Source organism: Mesoplodon mirus (genome assembly GCF_964341445.2).
Source record: "Mesoplodon mirus genome assembly, chromosome: 13".
Taxonomy (NCBI): Eukaryota; Metazoa; Chordata; class Mammalia; order Artiodactyla; family Ziphiidae; genus Mesoplodon; species Mesoplodon mirus.
In genome coordinates this window covers 77319693-77342625 of record NC_138989.1, presented here as the reverse complement: position 1 = coordinate 77342625, position 22933 = coordinate 77319693, and the positions used below count along the sequence as shown (strand labels likewise).

The window sequence follows — 22933 nt, the reverse complement described above, 5'->3', positions numbered from 1 at the left end:
CCCTGGTGGCGCAGTGGTTGAGAGTCCACCTCCCGATGCAGGGGACACGGGTTCGTGCCCCGGTCCGGGAAGATCCCACATGCCACGGAGCGGCTGGGCCCATGAGCCATGGCCGCTGAGCCTGTGTGTCCGGAGCCTGTGCTCCTCAACAGGAGAGGCCACAACAGTGAGAGGCCCGCTTACCGCAAAAAAAAAAAAAAAAAAACAAACATGATCGATAGACATGAAGTCACATAGAAAGATGCCCAATTATTGTAGAGTGGGAAAGGTGAAGTCTCTGTAGAGCATTTGACCTCATACATGAGGAAAAAAAAATAGATACATGTATATATGCATGTATACCCACAACATTTTCTGGAAGGATATACAGTATATTGTTCTGTTATTATAGTATAATTTAATAGTTATGAGTACTATGAGTTACAATGAATAATTATGACAAATCAATACAAATTAAGATGAGTTGATATACATCTATTGTTTATAGTAAAATGGGTACTATTAAATTACTTCAAAGTTTGCTCTTTTATGTTCGTTAAGGATCTTCTAGTTTGCCTTCTAATTTGCTTATTCAGACCTTTATGCATGTCACATCCATAGTTAAACTTCAGTCAAGCTTAGGGTCATTCATAATTTCCAGAATGATGCTTTGACTATTTCTCTGACAGTGGAGGAGGTGGTGGTGATCACGCAGGTCATTACTTATCGAACCTATGTGCCAAACACTTGTACTTATATTATCTCTAGACCTCACAAAATTCTGAAAGATGATGAGGAAACAGAGGCTCTTCCAACTTAAGTAACTCGCGAGGAAGTTGGAGCCAGGAAGTTTGGGAACTAGCAGTCAAACTGGGTCTAACTCCAAAGACCATGCTATTTCCATATGTCCTTCTGCCTGATATGTGGCACTGGTGAACTAATTTTTCAGAAAGTCTGTTTTGCTGTTGAAACAGATAGTTTTGAAAAAAAAAAGAACAGAAAACATGCTTTCATTGTTCTTATTCTTGCTTTCTAGCACATTCCACTCATCATTTTTATTAACTACTTCTGTGCTTCACATTTGTCTGAACTTGGAACATATGCTTACGAAGCTGTTGGAAACTTCCCAAGCCTATTTGATTCTGCTGATATTTCCATAGTGTGAACCAACCCGGCGTTTTCGGGGCCCAGTGCAGTGTGCCATCTGAGAACTACTCCAGCCTTCAGGGTTGGACCTGATTCAGAATGCCATACCAATGTTTATTTTCTTGAAATAAAGAACAAAGAAAAATACAAGAGCGAAATCTGCTTTTGAAAACATTCAAGTCATGTAATTTTTATTAGTTCAACTAATTTTAGGCTTGGCCTGGTTTTGCTTCTAGAGATTTCCACAGTTCCATAGGGTTCACCCAGGATGGCCACGTGGCAGTAACAATACCAGTCACAGGACAGTCCTTCTGAGCCCCCATCTCCCTTCTTGCTTTTCTGTTGTCTTTCATCCATTCTTTCCTTCAACTCTTTCCTGAGATCTGGTCTTTATCTGAAGGTGATCCTGGCATTTTCAACCCAGTAAGATAAGTGGGGTTGGCATAGGGGGCTATGTCCATAAAATGGGCATCTGACCCAGTTTTAGGAAAGGCTTATCGTCTAGAGGAAATGATAACGATTCTGAGTCCTGAAAGAGAAATGACAGAGGCGCCCAGTTATCTAGGAAGAGAGATCAGAACGTGTAGAAGCCCAGAGGTTCTCCCAGAGAACTCGGTGTATCTGTGCAGCTGTGTCTCCAAGTGTCTGACCTTCTCTTTTGAATGAGGTTATTGACTACACATTAGGCCCTTGACCTTGTTAAAGGCTCATATCATATCAGTGTGACGAGGGTACAAAAACATTCATGGAATAATTGACTTTTTTTCTAAACACTCCTACAACATCATTATTGATAGTGTGAGTATTTATGACTCTTACATCTTCCGTATCTGTGCCATCTTCCTAAATTCACATTGGCAGATGACGTACTTGGTCAAGGAGAAAACTTTAGGGACTTGTGTAGAATGAAACGATAACTGCCGATTCTTGAAAAGGGACTGTTGGTATAATATGCTTCTTTCAAAAACAGGGAAATGCTTAAGGCTGGAGTTTCTGTTTTCAGTAATGAAGATGGATAGTCACAGGAGGAGGGGACAAATGAAAACAGAATACCCCAGCCTTAGGCTATGCGTTCGGGCTTGCTTTGTCACTGATGGAAACATCAAATGACAGTTCTTCCTTCATTTCTCTTCCTGCGTCCAGCACTAAGGCACGCTTCTAAACCTTGAGTTGTGTTCACTCCTGGCAGTGCACAAGCCTGGTTCCCCAGTTTATATGTGCCATAGTCTGGGCTCTCACCTGCTCTCCAGCAATTCGAGGAAATCTTTCTTTGGAGTTCTTTCGTATTCTATTTCAACACCTAAATTTGGTTTTTTGCCCATGAATATGAAAACTGAAAGAGTGAAGATCAAATTTGAAAATGCATGTGTGCCAGTGCACCAGTCAGCCTGAGAAGATAAGAATATATATGTGTATGTGTGTGTGTGTGTGTGTGTGTGTGTGTGTGTGTGTGTGTGTGTGTGTGTGTATATTCTTCAGAAAGTCAGCTGAGAAAAAGAGGCAATTGTATTACAGCTTTAAACTGACAGATCTATTCTGGTTCAAGGTCAGCCATAAGTGGAATTGTAAAGAAATGATAAAAAATAATATACAATTAATATTCAGGGATAGAATGGTCATATATACAAGATGAATTTAGCTAAAAGGGAAACAGTAAAATGCTATTCTTTTAATAGACAACAAATGTCCACTAATTATAAATGAAAGAGAATCAGTAGTTCCCTTAGATAAAAAAAAAAACCTAGTTGGAAACTGAGAATCCTGTAGTAAATACTAAGCATTGTAGGGTACATTAGTCACATGTGTATAATAAAGACAGTAAATCGACATAAGTATGGCTATGATGAAATGTGTATAAAGCACTTTGAACTCCACAGAAGTAAGCAAAGTATAAATAGATAGCATGCTCAGGCAGAGAGAAAATCGAGTGCTATTTTAGCACTTGGGCTAGTGAGAATTTATTGTTCAGGCTCTTCGGTTGAGCCAGTGTTTATATGGTGCTGTATATTAACTGAGACAAAAATAGTCTGTACGCATCACTGTCCTGGACAGATTCCTGAGTGATCAGCAGAAACTGTTCCAACCGACCACTACCCTACAAGCAAGGGATTTATAATATTTTAAATATTCATCCTAAAAATCCAAGCTGTTTTGACAATTTGTTTGGTAATATATCTAGTTCAAAGAGAAGCGGTGTGGCATAAGTAATGGGAAAAGACAAAGTGGTTAACATTACAAACGCAGGGCCCAGAATGCCTGGACTCAAAGCCCAGCTCTGTCGCTTACTGGCTGTGTTGACCTCGGGCAAGTTACTTAACCTCTCTGTGCCTTGTTTTGCTCGTCAATAAATGGGGTTGCTAAGAGTACCGACCTCACTAGGTTGTTGGGAAAGTGAAATGACCTGATACAATGAAGCGTTTAGAACAGTGCCTGACGTGGAGAGAGGGTAAACTATCCTCATGTCTCTTCTCCTCCTTTCCCTTCCGTGTGGATATTGTTCAGTGACCATTCCTTGAGCACCTCCCATGTGTCAGGCACTTTGTTCCCATCCCGCTTAGCCTTGCCTGTACCTTGTGAAGTCACAAACCGTCAAGCATTTGAACCCAAGTCTCTTTGATTCAAGACCCATCCTTTTTATCATGACACTAAGCTGCTTTTCCTTAGAAATACCTCTTTCAGAAAGCCTTTTGAGTTCAACTCCACCCAGTTCTGGCTCACTCCTCTATCCGTCTGAGCTATATTTTTATTTGTGACATTGCATATGTTTGATCTTCTTAGTTTATATCTCCCCAACTAAATCCTGTGTTCTTTGAGAGGAAGCATCTCTCGTAACTCCTTCTGGGCAACCTTTTTGACTGCCTTTCAGTCTGATGATATCAGAATCACACATGGCTGAAGGATTAAACAGATCTGAATCTATATCAGCTGCGAAGTTTTCCATATACCTAAGAAGCGGAACAGATGCTCACTGCTTCCGTAGAAATCATGCACAGCATCCAAGCCCTGTAAAATGCAGGCCATACTCAAGAAAAAGTGTAGTAATCCAAGAAGTAGCTATGGAAGCCTTTCAGCTGTCTGTTGGGCTGTCACCATGGGAAGATGACGAGTGTGGCCTCCAGGAGACTCCCAAGGGGGGCATTACTGGCTGAATTCAGCACAGTCCAAGGTCTGAACTTCATCCTGGCAACTCGAAGATCTGATTTGTTCATTCCTCAAGGATAGATTCGTCTCTTAGGGACCGACTCCCATTAACAGCCCACTGGACAGGTGTTCAAACCAGAAGGCCAGTGTATTCATTTGTAATGACACATCGTGTGCTTACCTGCCCCAGCCCATGCTCTCTCTCTGGGCAGGTTTTCTTCAGAAGCCAGACAGGCTTCAGAGGTAGCTTGGTGAGCACAGAATCTGAACAAGGAAAGTTAGGAGACTGGGTTGGTTTCAAGATAATGGCACCAAGGGCTTCCCTGGTGGCACAGTGGTTAAGAGTCCGCCTGCCAATGCAGGGGACATGGGTTCCAGCCCTGGTCTGGGAAGATCCCACATGTCATGGAGCAACTAAGCCCGTGTGCCACCACTACTGAGCCTGTGCTCTAGAGCCCGTGAGCCACAACTACTGAGCCCACGTGCCACAACTACTGAAGCCCGTGCACTTAGAGCCCGTGCTTCACCACAAGAGAAGCCACCGCAATGAGAGGCCTACGCACCGCACCTAGAGAAAACCCGTGTGCAGCAAAGAAGACCCAACGCAGCCAGAAATAAATAAATAAAATAAATAAATTGAAAAAAAAAAGATAATGCCACCGAGATAACGTTGCATACTTACTCCTAAGATTGCCTCGGTTAGTTGGCCAAGGCTGGCATGGAAATGACCAAGGTTGGCCGCCCTGGCTCACTGACCAGCAGCTGACAAGTCTCCGTTCTGATTGGCAGAGTCGTCTCCTACGAACACCCGTAGCGTTGGAGTCAAAGATTTCAGGGTCGGATACATTTGGTTTCTTTAAAGTGCCTTTACTTCTCTGTTCTGGCTGCCATGTATGCGTGCCTGTGCGGCCCTGGAGATGGCGCATATCTGAGGGCCAGGGCCCAGGGCAGGCTCTCTTCCCCGTGGAAAGGAGTGTTGGTGCTCCTTGGCAAGCCGCCTTCCAGTGCAGCTCATAGTGGGGCAAGAAGAGAGGGGTACAGTTATTCTTGCTAACATTGGTCACACCACTTAAAGTACACAAGAGATAGGAAGGGATTCTCTCCAGGCACATGTTTACTCTTCCAACTGTGTGGTTACAGATGTCCATATCGGGTCCTCAGACACGTTTGCTCAAGCCCCCCAACCCTCATCAAAAAGGGGGATGTCACGACTTCCCCTTCCTCTGAACCCCTGCCGCACATGTCACCATTCAGATGCCACCCCTCGTCTTCGGCCACCTTTTTCAGAGCTGCTTTAGTTCTTGATGTCTTTGAAACTCCTCTCATGTAGAAGCATGAGAGCTTCAGCTCTCCGAGGTACCCGCGGGCACAGCTGAGCGGCGGCCGCGAGGGGGGCCCCCTCTGCAGCTGTCTCTCACGAGGAACAGCTGTCCCGAGCCCACTGTCCCTAAGCATCTGTGTGCCCCCCGCCCCCCTTGCGTCAGTGGCTCAGCTGAAGTGCAGTCTCGTGGGGTCGGGGGCAGGTCCCACAACAGCAGGTCCTGCAGGAGGCCCGATCTCCTCACCTGGGGGGCCTGGAGGAGCAGACACCCCACCTCTGCTCGTCTCTCCTCGACCCTGGCCCACAGCCAAGGAGACGGGTGGCCAGAGGGGCCTTGCCCTGCGCTCCCCGGCGGCTTGCTCTCGGGGCGGGCCCTTGCCTCTTCTGCGCTCTGACCTGCCAACCGCTCTTACTCCGTGTGGAAAGCCTCGTGTTTGTTGTCCTTCCCCAGCACGTCCTGCTCTGTGGCAACTCGTGGGTTTGAGCCCGCTGTGGATATTCAGTGTGACGTGGATTTGCCCTGTCACTGGTGACCTGCGTGCACCAGGCTCTGCACCAAGTGCTGGAGATGTGACACACGCTCTCCGCGGCACTGCCACGACCTCACTGGGTCGCGGAGGCCTCCTAATGCTTTAGTGAGGCTCTGTTTCCAGCCCACTCATCCCTGATGGGCTGCAGTCCGTATTCGATGGGGAATCCTTTGCGACGAGTTACCCTTAGACAAATGACCAAAGCGGGAACACGAGGTTGTGTTGGCCCGAAAGACCTCCTTAAGGAGGTTGGTGGGAGCAGGGCTCTGTGTAAGATGTCCTGTCCGTCTTGTGGGTGTAATGAAACTGGGGAGCTGGTCTGCAGAATGGGTGATGGAGCCAGTTTTATGGGCTTCTTTATGGTGCTGATCTCACCAGCAGAGAGTTGGCACAGCCGCTCGTGTTGCAGGTTGTTTGATAGGCAGGGAGGCCGTGGTAGCTGTGCTTCCTCCCGTCACCCACCCCATGGCCTCCCCGGTCCCAAGGGGGCAGCGTACGTCCTCCCTGAGCCCCTCTGCAGAGACCAGACAAGGCACACTCTGCCCAGCTAGGGGCAGGATCCTCGGCCCGTGTGGTCAGCTGCTGTAGTCGGGTGTTTTCTCAGCGGATGCGGCTGGAGTGTCACCTGAGGCCACCTCATGCTTCTTCATGGTGCTCCGTTTAAAGCAGTGGCAGGTGGTCAGCCATGACTGTGTCCGGGTGAGTTTCTGGATCCTGCAGGTTGTGTCTGTGGCAGCTGTAAATAAGGCTGGGCTCCTCCATCCTAGCCGCATGCTGGAATCACCCGGGAGTATTGAAAACCCTGATGCCCAGGCTGCATCCTGAACAAATTCCTCCAGACTCTCTACAGGTGGGACGTGGAACTCCCCGAGTGGTTGTATGAGTGGTTGTGTTAGCAAGACCTGGGACCCACTGCTGTAAGGCAAGGAGAGAGGAGGAAGGCAAAGCAAGATAAGAGGAAAGAAGAGGACCGAGAAGAAACAAAGGGCCGCCCAGGTGTGGTGGAGAGAGGTGGTCCCTAGCCAGCAAGTTCCCGGTGCTCGCCACGAAAGGGCAGGGTGCCAGCCGCGACCCCAGCCCCCTCGGATGTGAGGAACCGAGGCCGTGCTGGAGTCCACTGGTGGTCGAATGCGTCTGGTCTTGCATTAAAGACGAACTAGTTACCAGCTGTGTGTGCCTGGACATGGGGCTCCCCGAACCTTCCTGAGGTTCCAGGTCCTCTGATCCTCCCTGCGGGGCTGTGGGATGGGTTTGATGGAACGATGGTGAAGTTGGCATGTGCCAGGCGTTCTGCAAGTGTAGCTTCATAATAAGAAGCATTAGAAGACATGTCTATTAATATTTCAATAAAAATTTACCGGGGCTTCTCTGGTGGCGCAGTGGTTGAGAGTCCGCCTGCCGATGCAGGGGACGCGGGTTCGTGCCCCGGTCCGGGAAGATCCCACATGCCGCGGAGTGGCTGGGCCCCTGAGCCATGGCTGCTGGGCTTGCGCGTCTGGAGCCTGTGCTCCGCAACGGGAGAGGCCACAACTGTGAGAGGCCCGCGTACCGCAAAAAAAAAAAAAAAAAAAAAATTACCAACTCTTCTCATCAGTTATTTCTCTCTGCTCTCCTGAAAGGCAGCGGTTCTGATATAATTGGTTTAGGAGCACTAATACAAAGTATAGAGGCCAGGCTCACAGAAGGACCTGTATTTTCACCAGGCCCCTGGGTGATTCTGATACAGCCAAAGCCGGGGAGCCTTTCTGAAAGGGAAAGCCGGGTCCTCACCGTCTGTGGTGAGGACACAGAAGGATCACACAGAGGCGCCGGGGATGCTCTGTAACGGAGCCCCACCACCTTCTACTTGGTTTGCTCTCTCTCCTAGTTTCCTGAACTTCCTAATGATCTTGGTGAACCTCTGCCCCCCCCTACATAGAAAAGAGGGCCAGCAGGCACACAGCAGGGTAATCCTGGCGAGGTTCCACCTTTCATTTACAAGTCAAACTGAGACGGACTCTAAAACTGGCATCCCCCGCATTAGCAGCCCCTCACCAAACAAGGCAAAAGCCTCTTCATATCTGACTGCAGAGGCAGGAATGGGTTGTCTCTCCCTTTTTGTACTTGACGGCCCTGAACGCGTCTCATCCTAGCCTTGGATCATCAGCTCTGAGAGTGCAAAGTGAAACAAAGCACCCTCTCCACATTAATATTTATTTTTAAAGGCATGAGGAGCCCCCTGGACCACAGTGAATCAAAGGGTCAGGGCACTAACAAGTTGCCATGGGTGTTGTGAGAATGTCGGTCCGTGGGAGGCCACAAGGACCCTCAGTGGATTTATTGCTTATTGTTTTTGTTGTAACTATAATAGGAAAAAGGATGTGTCTGCTCATAGGAGCAGCTACTGTAGGGGCCCCGCACCAAAGACTTGGGAGCTGGAGGGGCGTGGAGTGTCGGTGATGGAGCCCCATAGCTGGAAGAGGGTCTGTGGAGAATGGATGGGAGACCCACCTCCTCTCCTGTGTGGTCCCCGCTGCTTCTCCGAGGCACAGTTCTCACCAGGAGCAGCCTGGCCACTTGGCTGGCCGGTAGCAAGTCATTCATGTGGCCCTGGTCAGCCTGGGAAAGTGGAAAACACCATGGAGACTAAGCCCAATGGGGTGGGCTGACCGCCCGCCTCCATCCCCGCTCCAGGGGAGTAAACCCTAAACTGTCTCACAGGGGAGCGGCCAGTGGTTCATTTTCCATTTCATGAAGGCGGGGGGGGGGGGGTAGGGATTCCTGCTGTAGTTTTTGCTTAAGGACAGGAAACCTTAGCAACACCAAGGGCTTCTGCTTTACGGGCGGGATTTTAATCACTCTCCTGCTCTTCGCGATGTGGCCAGGGTGCTGGTGTTTGAAAAGCAACTTTATAAATGACCTTTATCTTCCTACTACTAAAACTCATTTCCCATAATCTATCAGGGGTTAATAAAATATCTGCTAGGGATCTTTAGAGGATTTGGGAGAGAGAAGACGGGAGAAGAAGGAAGGAATGTTGCAGAAATGTAAGGCTTTAAAAATCGTGTCAAAAATGGTGCTTAATTGATAGATAGCATAGATTGCCATATACTTAGTTAACGGGGAGATCCTGGAGTTCTTTCATAAATGAAGGGGGCATTAAACATTCATAAAAATACCTTTTGATATGTGTCAAAATACAGATCTCGTTGAATGAGAAAACAGAAAGCTCAATGAATGAACAGAAAAATGGCACTCATGACAGTAATGAAATTTAATATCTACTGAACACCTACTGTGTGCTGAGTTCCATTCAAAGCACCGCACATCTTCATAAGCGTTCATTTCATCTTCGTAAGAACTCTAACCTATAAGTTAGATACTTTTATTATTCCCCTCTTAGAAAGGAGGATGAGCCAACTTGAAAACAATCTCTGGACTCGAGTAGTCAAGGAATAGTTCTTCAGTGTCAATGTCCATGCAAAGACCAATGGTAATATTCAGACCTGGAAACAATCAGGCCCCTTGCTGAGACGTCCTCCCTTCCTAAGATGGAGTTGGGGCTCTCCCTCCCACACCCCAATGTGTGGTTCTCTGGGAAACAAAGCTATGGGATTCGAACTTCTCTGGCATCATCCATCTTTCCTCACCTTTACAAATGGCACCGGGGGGAACGTGTGGAAGGGCTCCTATACAGAGCCGGCGTGGGCTCTTCCAAAGATGTGGAACCAGATGAGAGACTCAGGTGCTCTGGAGGCATCCAGGGCTGCCTTCTGGAAAGCTAAGGTGTTCTGTGTGTCTGAGAATCTGGCAAGGCTGCCAAAGCAGGCCGCTTTCCTGTAGCTGGTTTCAAACTCTCTAGTCTCTTCTGCCCACGCCTTGAAAACTAGAATACTTTTTCTTTCCCCAACTGCAGCAACTTTGCTGAGCACCTCCCTGATTCTCAGGAAATGTTCTTTGGTGGGTGGACCATTCATTCTCGATCTCCATTGCAGAATCTTTGTGTGTCAAGTGCAGGAAAATAGGTAAAAACAGCTGCTCGGCACCCATGCTGTGCTTCAGGAAACCTGTTCCGAGGTTCCCAAGCGGGCTCAAGAATGAGCAAAGCAAGCCAGAATATCCTTGCTGCTTTCCTTTAGTATTATTTTTAAATGACGGGCTTGTGCTTTTCCATTCGTTTTAATTGAGTCAAGTCCCATGACTTCTGTGATTCCCAAATCCTCCATAAATTCACATGCAGCTGGCTCTTTTCCCCCTTGAAACCCTCTCCCTTCCCTGCCTGGGAACCTGCCCTTTAAATTTGACATGGCTCGGATTTTAATCTCTCCTCAAAGGCACAGTGACAATTTCACAACAAAGCAGGGAGTTGGGTGGGGGGAGAGTTTTGTTTTTTGCTCCCATTAAGAGAGCAACTGTTCTCTCTTTGTCCCACGGGGCCAGCTCTTGGCAGCAGGCTGGGGAGACCTCGAATTTGGTGTCGCAACATCCATCAGACCCAAGTGAGTCTGGGCTCCTCGAAGGTGAACTGCAGCTGTTTGGATAAAATTCTAAAATCTTGTTTGTGCGATTCTCAGCCCTTGTTTTACAATCGCTCTTCCTGGCAGAGAAACCAGGAAGTTTTACTTTCCCAGGATCCCAGGCAGGTAATTGTTTTCCCAAACCGCATTTTGATCTTGGATGGAAATGGACATCCTTCGCCCTGAGAACCTTTGCCCACATCTTTAAACCGTCTGTATTCTCCCTGTGCCTTGGATTCAACCCTGAGACGGGATTACAGATCATCCCTCCCTCCCCCTAGATGCATTTCCCTCTCTGGGTGTAATCGAAGGCCATTTACATTTGTAAACTTCGGTTATGAGCCTTTTCGTCTCTTGGAATCTTGGAGTGCTTTCCTATTAAGCGGCCGTAGCCAGGTGGCCTATGATCTCCAGAGAATAAGAATTGACAAAATCTGTTACGCGGCGGTGCCATCAAGTACCATAATCTGCCACTAGCTGGTAGTTTATGCCACAGCCAAGTGTTTTCATGGCCCCTGGTCTCCTGTTGATTTATCATGAGGGCCCCTGGCTCAGGGGACACAACCCAGGGGGACCCCAGCATCCCCGATTCTCTTGCCACCCTGCGACACTGGGACTCTGAGCTTTGGGAAGCGGCTGATGACCAAACACTGTTTAGAGGTGTGTCCGTCCTACACAGCCACGCCCGGTGGGCTTGGTGGTGCTGTTCTTTGGAGGAGGAGGAGGGGTGGGTTCATTTTCCAGTGCTGTCTCCTCCTGGCCGGGTGGGCACGCCCCTCCCTGGTGAATGGCCAGCCTGCAGACGGGGAGGCTCGGAAGCTCGATCCCTCAGACACGTCTGGTGGCCCTGCTCCCCCAGCCCCTCTGAGAGCACATCACCACTGCCCACCCCAGAGCCCAGGGCTGTGTCCTGAGGGTCACTGAAAACGTAAAAGCCTAAACTCTTGAAGGGCAACTCTAACTGGCCAGAATGCCTTTGTAATTCATCAACAAACATCCGTTCGTCAAGCCTGGCGCTAGTTTCTCTGACACTGGCCAACTCACCGTCCTGTTTAGAAGGTGAGCAAAGTTTCCAGTCTGAGGCCAACGCCCGGGGAGGTGGGCGGTGAGAAGTGTGGCCAGGAGGGCTTCTCGGGCAACGGGGAAGTGGCCCGTGGTCTCCTGAGGTGGGCTGTTTAGGAGAGCGGTGAGGGAGAAGAAAGGGATTTGCAGGCTGAGTGGACAGCGTGACGGGGGAGGCTCAGGGTGGATTCTCGGAGAAAGTGCAGGGAACCCTCTGGCATGTCGTCCTGGAGGGGACCTGCGCCTGGAATCAGAGCCCCCGGGTTAGGTTTTGGTCTTTTAAGGGTTCTGTGTACTATTCTTCACTTTGTGGTAGAGGTGAATGAGATGAGATGTGCCAAGGTGTGGCTGAACAGTTAACCTTCACCTGCCCTTAGCAAAGGCGTGTCTGGTACAGCCTACCTGAGTGGGGGGGCTCGGGGGGCGTCCCAGGAATTGACTGAAGTCTGGGTGTTACCGCCCTTGCCCCTCACCACACACCTGCCACCCACGCCCTCCTTCACTCACGTATTCACTAACTCATTCATTATTTCAGTTACCCATTCACTCACTCAATCAACAAACATTTCCTGAGCACGCGTTTACCGTGCCCTGGACACTGCTGGGCAGACAAACGTCCTGTCACGAGCCAACAGTAGGAAGGGTTTCAGTCCTCAGATGCCTGACCACCTGCGTCGGCCTCCTCGGCCTCCGTCCACACACTCAGTGGGTCCCTAGAGTCAGAAAGGTGTGGAGAGAGGACCAGAGGCAGAGAGCCGTCTCTCGGGCCAGGTCTCATCGTTATGGAAAATCCGGATTAGTCTGCAAGTGATTTGATCGCCAGGGTTCTCAGGACACTGGTTTCCATTCCCGCCCCTGCTCCGTGTTTCAGTAGCATGATGTCCTGTTAGTGGACCGTGCAGAATGCTGACGGGCACACACTGCACGGCTTGTCCGGGAAGCAAACAATCAGATGAGAGTGGCAGTACCGTGAGCTGAGGTCATTTTGTTAGACGTAGCTTTGCTTGAAAACGCCGTCCACAGCTTTCCCCCGCCTTCCCATCATCCCACGTCAACTTCATTCCCATCTTCCAAGCCAACTTCATTCCCTTTAGCCTAAGTCAGATCTCTGGTGTGAGAACTTCCCTTGTGAGGTTTCAAGGATTCCGGTGAAGTGGGTGCTACTGACCCAGCCCCTGGTCACTCTGTTCTGAGAGGTGCAGGCCCCACAGAAACCTCGAGAACAGAGTTCCCCTGTCCCACAGGTTCTAAAAACGTGTCCAAATAGATCATCTCCTGTGTGGTCCCAATAGCTTCATGGTCCCACGTGGCATGGGCTCCAGGCAACCTAGTCTCCCTGGAAATATTTTTGGTCACGTGTCATGGGAAGAGGAGAAAGCAGGGGTCAGAAAATCTGAATCTGAATCTTATCTCTACCATCAACTGGCTGACTGGTCCAGGCCACTTCTTAACATCTCTGAGCTCGGGTTTCCTCACCTTTGAGTTTCTTCTTAAACCCATTGGTAAAACAGTTTAGTGCCAACAAGGGACCTCAAATGAACTAAACAGGGCTGGAATTCACCTGGGATGCCCCAGCACAGCTGTGCCAGCTATGTACAGCCAGCTGAAATCTATTCTGATTGGCTTGGGTGCACACCATGCTGGTTGTTAAATATTTTGATATGACTCCTGGAAATAATTTATGTGAAAGAGCTTGTAGACAGTACAGAACACGAATAGCTGGTTTGGTGATGGCGTTTGGGTAGTCACCACTGCCAAGTTTAACTTTAAATATATATTTTTCTATGTATATTTTTCCATCATTTGACAGGTTAGTAATCTTCAAATTAGCCTCTACCTTTTAAGGTTCAACAAAGGAGAAGTAACGCGACATTTAGGTTCAAACATTCTTATCTAGTATTTTTTCATGAGTCCTAAGAATTTGGCTTTCTGACTTTCCAGGGGATGAACCACTTCTGAGCCTCAGAGAGTGACGGAAGGACCACTCATGTTGGCCTTTTGAATGGAGATTATATTTGAGCAAGGTGACTTTGACAAAATATGATAGACTTCTCTAGAATGTCAGGACACGCCTTCACTTTGATTGGTGGTTCAGCATGACATCTTAGGTGAAAGGGCAGACAATAAACATTTTTAAAAGGGGGTATGGGGACTTCCACTGCAGGCGGCACGGGTTCAATCCCTGGTCGGGGAACTAAGATCCCACATCCCTCGCGGGGGTGTGCTCTGTAGTTCTTAATGGAATGCCATGAAATTCAGCGTTTTGCTAGAGATGACAAGAGATGTGATTACATTTAAGGAGGGCTACAGAGACCCTCTTTAGGCCACTTATAATGGAAAATGATGTTCCATTTTTCAGTTGGGTCTCAGAAAAGAAATGCACGATTTGGTGCTTAATTTTAGACTAGAATATAAACAACAGGAGACACATCCATGTGCATCAGGGAAAGCAGAGTAGGGAGAGGAAAATAAGAAGCAAACACGGCCATCCCCTTACTCCCACACCCCATTGTGCTGAGGCACCTGCTAGAAATTCTGAGTTCCAATCTTGTTTCTCAGTGAGTAATGTTTTGGGTTCATAGTCTTGTTTGGGTCCCTTAGCTTTTAGTGAAACAACTGCTACCCTAGAAAACAGGTAATCTGGCTTTCAGAATGGACTGTGCTACCATCTGACATATGACTCTGGACAGGTCATTTACCTCTGCTAGGCCTCAATTTATCACCTATAAAATGAGGGTCAAGTAATACTGACACTATAGGGGTTTTATAAAGAATTAAATGAGTATATGTGAGTGTATGTACATGATTTTATATATATATATATATATATATATATATATATATATATATATATATATATCTCCCTTGAGAATTAAACTAAAGCTGTGTACCTTCTCCCCAGAAAAATTCACAAACACAGGAAACTTAGCTAACTATTTTCAGGGAATTTATGGACTCCCTGAAGCCATAGGCATCCTAATAAAAGGTTCTATTATCTAAGGGAAGAAACCCTGGATTGTATGTTCCTTTCTCTGCTAAAATTCTTATTATGTTTTTCTCACTTAAAAGGAAACTAAGTCAAATTTGACTGTAGTCCATATTCTACAATAAATATTTATGATCACTACCCCCTAAGATTTCTAAGCTCAGTTAAGAATACACCAAATGAGGGAATCCCCTGGCGGTCCAGTAGTTAGGACTCCGTGCTCTCATTGCCAAGGGCCCGAGTTCGATCTCTGGTCGGGGAACTGAGATCCCACGTGCCACTCAGCACGGCCAAAAAGAAAAAAATATACCAAATGATAAAAAGTTTGGTACAAAAAAGGCTTTATATAATTATTATAGTTCATAGTAACAGGGTTTGATATATAATAACAGGAAGAACTTGTATATGGACATGTATTAATTTATTTCTAAGCTTAACTCAATATGAGGAATATTTTTTCATTCCTCACTTGCATAGGGTGGAGATGTGCTTTTTTCTTTCAGTTTGTTTTTCCACATCTATTTAGAGCAACCAAAATAGGAAAGCCACCACACAGGTCCTAAAATTCACTTCCTCCATCCGTTTTCTGTGCTCTGCTGCAGGTCTGATGAATATAACTTTTTAAACATGTCATTTATTTTTATTTTTATTTTTATTTTAGTCTAAATGTCCCTTCAGAAACACCAGGGGGAAATATTTTTAGCTTAACTAAGAAAACAAACATGTTTAAACAAATAACACCCAAAATGTTCAGGTAGAGTTGGTATTTCTGGCATTTGTGCATTTTAACAGTGAGCCCATAAGGTATATACACTAGAACAGAATTTTTCTTCATCTTAGGTGTGTTCATTTCTTCCAGGAATAAGACAAAGAGAACAATTGAGCCCAACTTTTACATTGAAGCTAATGTAGCTTTGAAAGGTAATTTCAAGTTAGACAATATACTGCCTTTTTTTTTCCCAGTTTTTTTTTTCCCCCAGTTTTTAAGTGCTATTTATAGACATCCTGTGCAGAGCCAGTGGAAATGCTGATAATGGTGTAAATGAGGAAAAAGATGAGCTAGAAGAGGAATGAATGCTCAGTTGAGCCCCGTGTGTGTAAAGATAGACTTTTCTGCCTTCATGACCTCATAGGAGGCTTTTTAAATTTTCAGGTAGGATTGATCGTTTAGGATTCATCACATTCAACTTTGATCCTTACCCTGAGAGCACGATCCTTGGCTCCCTGAGATCCTAGGTGGGAAAATGATTATCTCTTGATTAAAAAGCAAGATCCATCTCACCAGCTGTTCAGGGCCAGCAGTCGCAGCATCCTTAATGTCCACATTGTTCCTGCTCCGTAAACAGATAAGCGAGGACTAATAAGAATGAATTAGTAATTACCCAGGGAGGTGCTCCCTTGGCTTCAGAAGGTGTTCATTCAGATTGCGTTCATTCGCTGGTTTTTGTTGTTGTTGTTGTTTTTTGTGGTACGCGGGCCTCTCACTGTGGTGGCCTCTCCCGTTGCGGAGCACAGGCTCCGGACGTACAGGCTCAGCGGCCATGGCTCACGGGCCCAGCCGCTCCGCGGCATGTGGGATCTTCCCGGACCGGGGCACGAACCCGTGTCCCTTCCTTGGCAGGCGGACTCCCAACCACTGCGCCACCAGAGAAGCCCCATTCGCTGGGTTTTTAACTGCACAGACCTTGAGGAAGCCCAGTGCTCTTCATCTTGGGGGGTCAGTGGAAAAATCTGTGCCTCGGATGCCTTAGCCCAACCGCAGGTCAGAGTTGAAATCTCGGTTCTATTCGTTATACATATTATCTCCATCTCCTAGAACTTGAAGCATGTTTATCATATATATTTGGCTGGCTCTCTTCCAGAAGGTTCTCCAGTTTCATTTTACCCGTGGCATTGTGTAGTGCTTTTGTGAATGCACTTAACTAGACTTGTACAAGAAAAAATGACGTTATCAATCCGTTGGCTGTTGTCAGTAACATCCCTTCTCATCTCATGACTATAAGTGCTTTTCTTTTGCAAGCCTTCTGAACCCTACCGGGCCCCCAGTTGCTAAGCATTGTCATTACCCTTTATCTGAATGTATCAGGATCTGCTAACCTCCCTAACCGGGGCAGTGAATTGGTTTCATTCACACAGTGTTTGTAGAATGGCACGATGGACACTGTGAAATGTATTGCTGGACTGTTTAAAGCCTTTCACTTCCCAAAAGGTTAAAAGGCCAGATCTTTGAAATTAAGGGTTTTTTTTGTTGTTGTTGTTTTTCTAACCCATTAGTCCAACTTGGGGACTAAAACTTGAAAAGTACACATTAAACCAGTGGCAGGGTAATGGCTCCACATCACACATGGCTATGAGTACGTAGGCAAAAACATGGATTTTAGACTTATACAAAAAAGTTCTCTTTGAGTTCACAGTAGAAGAAAACATTGATTATAACAGTGAGAAAATCCCACAGAAACTCAGTTTGTAATATTTTATTAACATTATCTCAAAGATAAATTAACCCTTTTCCAATCTTGTCAAAAAAGTCTATTTACCAAGAATACCTAATGAAGGGTTGTCTTCTGATTCTCAGTTTTTGGAAGAAGGCACCTGATTGGTATAATTCTCTTTGTACCAATGCCCAGCCAACTGCCAGCAGCAACGCAGTGACCTTCGATGACGAGCCTGGTTGATTTCATACACCCTTTTCATGTTATCATTTGTACCTGTGTTTCCTTATGTGCAAAAGAGAAGTACAAGTGGATGAAGATTTCAGAGGGTGCAGGCGGCCGCATGATTTGAAGACTCACGTATAAAGAGAGGATGCGAGGGGAAACATGTAGACGGACAATGAAGCAGGGAAAAAGGACTCCAAAATGGGACCCAACTTACTGGTCATGTATCAGCCTGTGACTCTGCACCTCACCGTGTTAGTGGAGGACTCCCCCTGACCTGGGGCTGGGGGCTGGGCCTTTTCTGAACACCATGGATGGCAGAGAGGAAGCAAAATGTGGTGCCACAGAGCTCTGCAAGGATAAGACAAGGTCGAAAACAGCAGATCAAAATAGAAGTAGGTCCCAGCTGCCCGGGGTATAAATGGCTAACACTGCACACTTACTATGCATCAGGCACTGTTCCAAGCTCTTTGCTGTATTATTGTATCTCATCTAAAATCCAGATTCATGGGAATTCCCTGGCGGTCCAGTGGTTAGGACTCCGTGCTTCCACTACCGGGGACCGGGGTTCGACCCCTGGTTGGGGAACTAAAGATCCCACAAGCCTTGCGGTGTGGCCAAAAAATAAATTAATTAAATTAAATTAAAATTCAGATTCTTAGATGTTGCCCTGTCTGCTAGGTGTTGATTAGCTCCATGATTGATTCATTCTTAATATAATACTAGCTAACATACAGCACTTACCATGTGCTGGGCCAGCACCGCTTTAAGCATATTACATACAATGAGTCATTTAATCTTCACAAGAACTTAATGAGGCAGGTACGGTCATTATCCCCACTTTACAGATGAAGTAACTGAGGCCCAGAGACGCATTTAGCACCTTGCCCAAGATCATGCCGTAGGAAGTGGCTGAGCCAGGATGAAACCCATGTTATGTTCTTAGCCACCATGTCAGGCTTCCTCTCAGGTGCTGATCACTGATTATACTCATAATCTGGCTATTGATTATATGAGTTTGATCACTGTAATCACAAATAGGACATCAAAAAATGTAAAAGAATGTAAACAGGTCACCTTTGCTGTCCCCAAAAGATCAATTTTTTTTTTTTTTTTGCGGTACTTGGGCCTCTCACTGCTGTGGCCTCTCCCGTTGCGGAGCACAGGCTCCGGACGCGCAGGCTCAGCGGCCATGGCTCACGGGCCCAGCCACTCCACGGCATGTGGGATCTTCCTGGACCGGGGCACGAACCCGTGTCCCCTGCCTCGGCAGGCGGACTATCAACCACTGCGCCAGCAGGGAAGCCCTCTAATTTTAAATAGGGTTAAAATTACTTTGACGATGTCCATTGGTATCTATCCCTAAAAGAAAAGGCAACTCTTTGTCTGCATTTAATTGAGAAAACAGGCCCGGTTCCTTTTGACAACTCCAAAGAAGTCCCTCATGGAATCAATTGGGGAACTCATGTCACTAGACATTATTGGGTGTCTGCGTTGCCTAGAGACCTGTGGAGCCCTTGTCAGCCTTTAAGGATCAAGAGCTGGAGTGCCTCCGAGACAGTAAACCAGAGCCTCAGAATCAGACCCGTTGATTCAGTACTGTTAAGTCAATAAGCAGTTCTTAGCAAAGAGAGGTAAGACCCCAAGATAAAGACTCAAGCCCACTGAGGCTGCCAGTGTGCAGGATGCCACACTGTTTATGTTTAGCTGTTGAGGGTGACCAGCCCCTTTGCTTTGGATGCAGTCGAGAAAGTTCAGTAACCACTGGCTAACAATGTCTCTAGATACCACCCTCGGATTTCCTTTCCTTTTCCCATGGATATGCAGACCACCTAAAAAGCCCTGCTATCCCAGGAAGACTTTATACTTAACAGAAGATGAGGGAACCTGTGGAAATTAATGCTACAGAGGCCAAATTAATTTACCAGTGAATGGAGCAGTCTCCATTTCCTTCCAACTGGAAACAGATCAGAAGCTTTAAGGTATTAGAAAATGCAAGCTACATAACAAGATGCTGAGTCCAAGCATCTCGTGGATTTTTGGCTCTTGATGTCAGCTAGGAATGATTGTAACCCATGTGTGACTCTTAATGCAGAGTTGGCAGTCTTTATTAGAACAGCAGCCAGCTGCAACAGTGACCTCTAAGAATATGGAAACAGACCCTCCAGGGCTGCCATTTCTCAGCTCAGCTTTTGGCCTGGGCAGCCGGGCCCAGTGCTGAAAGGGTAGCAGCTGCTCATGGTCCAAGGACACTTAGGGGCTCTTGGAAACAGAGGAAACAAGGACACAGAGGAGCCCTTGAGATGCCCTCTAGTCGGCCCGGCTGCCTTCAGGCAGGACCATCTAACCGTTTCAGACAGATGAGAAGAATCCTTTCAAAGACCTCTGGAGAAGGAACTCCAGACTCCCTTTGTCAACTTTCACTTTAGCAAAATGATCTTTGGTAGCTAGGCTGTCCCTGCAGTAAGGATAAGAGCCTATCTTAGAAAGTTACATGATTTAAAATGTGATAGATGGATGGATGGATGGATGGATGGATGGATGGATGGATGGATGGGTAGGTAGGTAGATATAGTTGATGGGTGGAGAGAGGTAGATAAATAGATGATGGAAGAAGGAAGAGAGAGAGGGAGAGACAGAAGAAGAGAAAGGGTGGGAATAGGTGATTGTGAAGGACAGCTAAACCCCTAGCAGTGAGACATAAGAGAAATATTTATTACAGAATTATTTGCCAGGGAGTCCACTGAAACCCATTCAAAGCAGATGCCACCTTCCGTCATGCTCCTGAAGCATTTCCCACATGCCTCTATCATAGCACCTTATGGTGTTGCAACACTAGAACGGGGTGGCTGTTGGTCTCCCTAGCTGGAATGTGAGCCCTATAAGGCAGAGGTCATATCTTATTCTTCTCGTTAGTCTCAGCATCTAGCCCAGTGCCTAGTTCCAAGGAAGGGAGGGAGGGAGGAAGGAAGGAAGGAACGAACGAACGAACGAAGAGATGGAGGAAGGTAGGTCAACCAATATGATACATAAACTTCTTTAAGGAGTGCGTCATTCCTAACGCTATAATATCAACGTTTTCCTACCCGAACTTAACCTGATGGCCTCCTTCCCCTCAGTTAGCGCTTAGCTATCACACTCAAAGTCAATACGATTATATACATAATCTGCCCGGTGTTGGAAGGGTTTGTTAATTTAACCCCATTTAACACCTTTCTAAGGAATACCAATTCCTTATGATAATGTTTCTCTCTGCAATAATTTCCTCCCAAATGTATTTCATTAGAGCTCATTGTTTATATATGTATACGTTTTCCACAGTTCTGTTGTATGGTCTCAGCCAGTGAGAGCTGGTGTGACAAAGGGTAAGGTATCCTCTCGGCCAGTGACTGTGAGAGTACCTTCTACAAAGGTCTTCAGCCACTGAGTTTTGTCTGCGTTTTCTGTTGTTGAGTATGCTCTGTTTTCTCTGACACTCTGCCTTTGACACACGATGGCTGACAAAAGGCATGGGAGAGAGTAACTTTTTGGCACTTTCCGGGGAGACCCGGGGGCTCCGCGCCTCACTCACTCTGTTCCGATCGCCTGGCACGGCGGGGCAGGGTCTCGGGCTAGTCGTGGTGTCCCCGTCTCGGAGGCTGCAGACCAAACCGGTCATCACTTGTTTCAAGAGCGTCCTCTTGATCGACACATTCATCTCCTGGATCACTGGTGTTATCCTTCTTGCTGTTGGCATTTGGGGCAAGGTGAGCCTAGAGAGTTATTTCTCCCTTTTAAATGAAAAGGCCACCAATGTCCCCTTCGTGCTCATTGGCACTGGCACTGTCATTATTCTTTTGGGCACCTTCGGCTGTTTTGCTACCTGCCGAGCATCTGCATGGATGCTAAAACTGTATGCAATGTTTCTGACTCTCATTTTTTGGTTGAACTGGTTGCTGCCGTCGTAGGATTTGTTTTCGGACATGAGATTAAGAACAGCTTTAAGAATAATTATGAGAAAGCTTTAAAGCAATATAACGCTACGGGAGATTATAGAAGCGATGCAGTAGACAAGATCCAAAATACGTTGCATCGTTGTGGTGTCACCGACTATAGAGATTGGAAGGATACTAATTATTACTCAGAAAAAGGATTTCCCAAGAGCTGCTGTAAACTTGAAGGTTGTTCTCCTCAGAGAGATGCAGATAAAGTAAACAATGAAGGTTGTTTTATAAAGGTGACGACCGTTATAGAGTCAGAAATGGGAGTTGTTGCGGGAATTTCTTCTGGAGTCGCTTGCTTCCAGCTGATTGGAATCTTTCTAGCCCACTGCCTCTCTCGCGCCATAACAAATAACCAGTATGAGATAGCGTAACCAGCATAATACGGGCCTATTCCTCTCCAACTTTAAGGATAGTAACATCCCCACCCCCAACCCTGTGAAGTACAAGATCGCCTGGATGGAAGACCGACATTTCTTACAGATAGATTGAAAAACTATACCAGTAGTCTGATTCGATCAAGACGTTTGCTTGATATGTTCGAAGTCCACCTTTTGTCCCATTCATGTTAGTTGAAATCCCCATGTCACTCTGAAACACTGGAAGAGCTTAGTAAATTGTAAATGAAGCAAAAAAAAAAAAAAAAAAAAAAAAGCATGGGAGTGAAAGGACCAGCTCCAATGCCATCGTGGGAAGTCGAGGGAAATGAAGCAAAGATCAGCTGGAAGTTCAGGTTTGCTGGGAAGTCCTGTGACCTGGCGAGGGACATCATCAGTACCACTGGAACATAAAGGGAACTGAGGAAGAATCAGGGCCGGTGGTGTGGCATGACTTAGGGGGTGGGGTGTCTAGGAGAATGGGAAGTGACAGTGTGATGGTGGGGACATCACTGTGACCCTATATGCCCGAGATCATGTCGCCGAGCCAGTCAAGGATACGCATGTATGATCCCTCCCCACCCAGGTCTCCTAGCAGCTAATCTGGGTGACTCTCCTTCCTTTTCCCCAAATCCAAACCCTCTCATCGTTCAAGGCTCAATCCAAGGTTTGGTTGGCCAAGTTTCTCCTGCTCTGCAGAGTATCCTTCTCCTTCCCTTGGAGCCGTCTCTCCTCTCCTTAGCACCCCCTTAGGTCCCTCTGTCCCAGTGACTGTCTGTCTGGGGCATCATACTGGGCAGTCTGTAAAGCCCTGAGAGGCTGTCACCCCCATGGTCCCTTCTGGGGAGGGCAGCCAGCAGCTTTCTCACACCCGGGGGCCAGGCTTTGTGTCTTGTGGGCCTGCAACCCTCACCATAACTGATACGGGATCAAGCCCCATGGCTTAACAAAAAGGCAACGGGCTTGCTCTAAGGTAGAGAGCATAGCTTGGCAGGAGATCTGGTACAAGAACTCTGCTCATTTGGGGCATTGGTTTTTGACGATAACTGGTCCAATTAGACCTTCCCTGGCAGTCATCTCTATTTTTTAACCTTGTCTTATAGTTTGTTATTTGCACTTTCCCCTGGGCTGATGTCTTTTTTACTCCTTTATTAGATCCAAAGGTCCTCGAGGACAGAGTCTTACCCAATCTTTCTTTTCTCCCCATCGGTACCTGGCTCTTGGCATTCAGTAAATGTTTGTCGAGCAGGTGAATGTG

General features: G+C 46.9%; 1 protein-coding gene and 1 pseudogene across 3 annotated transcripts in view; both read left to right on the top strand.

Annotated features, from left to right (window-relative positions):
* BCL2 (BCL2 apoptosis regulator) overlaps positions 1 to 22933 on the top strand; it is a 181558-nt gene that overhangs the window by 122165 nt on the left and 36460 nt on the right. The window lies entirely within an intron of this gene.
* LOC309814571 (tetraspanin-6-like) lies at positions 21085 to 22667 on the top strand (annotated as a pseudogene). The gene has a single exon. The product of its transcript is annotated as a tetraspanin-6-like (transcript).